The sequence below is a fragment of the Grammomys surdaster genome, unplaced genomic scaffold, assembly GCF_004785775.1.
Source record: "Grammomys surdaster isolate TR1022 unplaced genomic scaffold, NIH_TR_1.0 126361, whole genome shotgun sequence".
Classification (NCBI taxonomy): domain Eukaryota; kingdom Metazoa; phylum Chordata; class Mammalia; order Rodentia; family Muridae; genus Grammomys; species Grammomys surdaster.
Window position 1 is genome coordinate 1,180 of NW_021621157.1, and position 3,410 is coordinate 4,589.

Below are 3,410 nucleotides of genomic sequence, written 5' to 3' on the forward strand. Positions count from 1 at the left end.
CTTCAGAGAATTTGAATTACGTTCATTATTTTAAAGCATTTTCCAAACTTTAAGATCTTAGGTTAAGTAATACTAAGCAGTATTGAAAAATTCCTACTATTGGAGACAATTGCTCTGTAGTCTTATCAAACTATGTTTTATGTTGATGAGTCTTCACTACATGGCCAGAGCTTAGGAATCTCCTGGTCTAGTTTAAGGTTTGATAAAAGATTGGCTAATTATTCTTTGGTAATAAGTGTTTCCTTTGAAAATAATATTAGTTGTTTTGTTGTTGTCATTGTTGTAGTTTTTGGCTTTGTTGTTTTACTCTTCAATCGTACAGACCAGAATTCCACTGACATTTAATGATTTAAATTATTGACATTGTCTGTCCCTAGATCATTGGCAGGGTGGCAGTTGTGTCTCATGTGCCTCAGTAGGTGGCAGAGAAGAGAGAGGCTATGTGTAAGCTCAGTGTTGTGCTCTGAGAACATCTGAACAATGAAGAGTATAACACAGGACTGAAGGAGCTGAAGGGGTTCTCAACTCCATAGGAAGAACAAGAATATTAATCAAACACAACACAAACACACACACACACACACACACACACACAGACACAGAGCTCGCAGGGACTAAAGCACCAACCAAAAAGGACACATGGAAGGACTCATGACTCCAGCCTCATATGTAGCAGAAGATGCTCTTGTGGGATATCATTTGGATTGGCCTTTGGTCCTGTGAAGACTCGATGCCCCAGTGTAGGGGAGTGGCAGGAAGGGTAGACTGGAGTGGGTGGGAAGTTGGGAAAAACTTCATAGAATCAGGGGAAGGACAGATAGTATATGGGGATTTGTTGGTGGGTGGGAAAACTGGAATGGGGATAATATTTGAAATGTAAATTAAGAAATTATCTAAGAGGGAAAAAAGAATTTAAAGCATCCTGTAAAAAGCAATCCTGAAATGACCCTGTTCTGTGTAGGTCCAGATTGGAATCAGTGGTGGGAAGCAAGGTGCAGACAAGAAACCCTGCCTGTTACAATGGATTGTGGTTAGAAATGAGCCTTAGACAGATATCTTCTGAATGGGGAAACATAGGCAGGTGCAGGCAAGGAGAAATCGGGAGACAACCATCAGTCCAGAGACAGGCAGCCCAGACAGAGTTCTAGCCTGAGATGCTCATCAGTCTGGCTGAAGGTCCAGCAACAACCGCAAGGGGGCCCCAGCTGAAGAGGAGGACTAGAGAGCTGACACTATTACTGTGGCTATAGAGTCCTCACAAAAAGGGGTCTATCATGACTGCCCTCTGAAAGACCAGACAAGCACCTGGAAGTCTCAATTGCAGATATTTACACTCAACCAGTGGCCAGAAGCTGCTGACCCCTATAGTTGACTTAGTGAAAAGCTGGAAGAAGCTGAGGAGTAGGGTAACCTTGTAGGAGGACCAGCAGTCTCAAATAACCTGGACCCCAGGGATCTCTGAGACACTGGACCAACAACTGACCAGTACAAACATGCTGATGTGAGGCCCCCAACACATATACATAAAGTGGACTGCCAGGTCTGGATTCAGTCTGAGAAGGTGCACCTAACCCTCAAAGGACTCCAAAGAAAGGGGAGGTTTGGGGGAGTAGGTGTTTGTGAGGGTAGTCGGGGACCTTTTCAGGGAGACAGGTGGGGAGCAGAACAGTATGTTAAACCATCAGAGGGTGAATATGGAGAGGGGTAAAAAATGGAGTGTAAAAGAAAGGTTAAATAAAATTTAAGAAAAGAGTCAAGAGTTACAGATCGAATTTTTATTCATAAGAAATCAAATTTACAAAACAAGTTTTAATATGAAGGTTAATAAAAATTGTGAAAATCGTTAGCAAAATCAAAACCAATAACAAGAACATGTAATATCTCAATAACATAAGAAAAAACAAAACCATGCAAAAGAAAATTTCAACGAAAATTCTAACAGAAAAAATTGTGAGATGACATTCCCTCAATGCACATTGAGCAGCACAGACTACAGCCAGTTTCTCCTCTTGAGCATTTGGTGATACTGCAGTCACCTCAGTTCTCTCTCAAGGGGTCACACAGGAAAGAGAAAAAGACCATGGATCAGCCTGGCTGTCTCACTGGCTACATAGTTTGGCCCATTCACACTGTGGAAATGATCTATGAGGAAGGAGATTCATCCAAAGAAGTCTGTGGCTGTTGAGGAGGGATCTCAGAAGGGGGCTCCTGAGGTGGCAACTCATTCAGCAAGAGGCTCTCCTGCTGGGATGTGGCCAATTCCAGCTCTCTTGCAGCTTCTGAGACCTGGTAGAAGAAGGCAGTTATGAAGACACAGGCTAGGTGGGGACATGCATGTCAGATGTCAGCTGCTGCCTCCCACCACCTCAATTAGACTTCAACATTAATCTTTTAACTGAAACCCTTGCTGCTAAATCTGCTAGCAGGGCAAAATATCAAGCAAAGCTCACAAACACATGGGCTGATAAGCTGCTACTCAGACTTCTATCAGTGCAAACAAAGACCTGGCCAATGGGAAGAGACCTCATTGGGCTGCAGGAGAAAGAAGAAGGCCACATGCCACCCAGACCACTGACAGTGAGAAGCCCTCATTTGATATTTGCATTTGGCTTTACTCCCTGCAAAGTGATGCCTTCCTTGGAGGTCACATGACCCCTGCACAACTCCTGTCACAAGACATATAACTTTCTCAAAGCTCTGCTTAGCAACCCTCCTATCATGAGGACATGAAAGAGTGTGACCTGTCATTCATCTGTTACCCTTTCTAGACTTCAGCTTCAAGCAGAGTAGCAAGGTACACTTGCCAATAATTCAGTGTCTCCCAAGAGTTGAAGTTCCTAGAATACTTGTGCATAGACAAAGTAATGAACAACTATATTCCATGAAGTGGGTGGCTGGTTGGGAGTGTGGATTTAAAAGATGGTGGATGAATGCAAAGATGGATCCAAATGGCAAATGATAACAGACAGGGTTAGTCTGAATGAGCTGCTTGTCCGTACCTGATGTTGCTGTTTCTGGAGGTTGCTGGTCTTCTCCTGTTCATCTTCAACAGTCAGGTTCATCTCAGTCAAGTACTGTTGGAGGAGGTACCAATCAGCCTTCACTTCCTTGTAATCCTGCTTCCCTTGGACCAATGACTTCTTTACAACAGATGACTGCAACAGGAGCCGACTGTGCAGGTTTCTGGAAACACACTCTGCATATTAAGATCCTGCAGCTGCCTCCTGCCATTCCTAGTTATAGGTGCCATTACCCCACCAGGATCCAGGTTCCCATGAAGACATAGAGCAATACATTTCAGTATATCCATGACAGCTGCACAAACAGCAAACAGCCAATGCAGATAAGAACTAATCATGTCTGCAGCACAAACTCCAATAAGGCTCCATGTCTCTCCAAAAGAAAGAGAT

The 3,410-nt window shown here is 43.6% G+C and overlaps 1 long non-coding RNA gene and 1 other non-coding gene across 2 annotated transcripts; one reads left to right on the forward strand and one right to left on the reverse strand.

Annotated features, from left to right (window-relative positions):
• The first annotated feature begins 366 nt into the window (after positions 1-366).
• On the forward strand, positions 367-497 carry LOC114614414. Its single transcript, XR_003710326.1, has one exon. It is a non-coding gene; the product is annotated as a small nucleolar RNA SNORA17 (small nucleolar RNA).
• Positions 498-1,760: 1,263 nt separating this feature from the next.
• Positions 1,761-3,184, reverse strand: LOC114614413. The gene is made up of 2 exons (XR_003710325.1): positions 3,000-3,184; positions 1,761-2,286 (listed from the first exon to the last, which is right to left on the reverse strand). It is a non-coding gene; the product is annotated as an uncharacterized LOC114614413 (long non-coding RNA).
• Between the last annotated feature and the right edge of the window lie 226 nt (positions 3,185-3,410).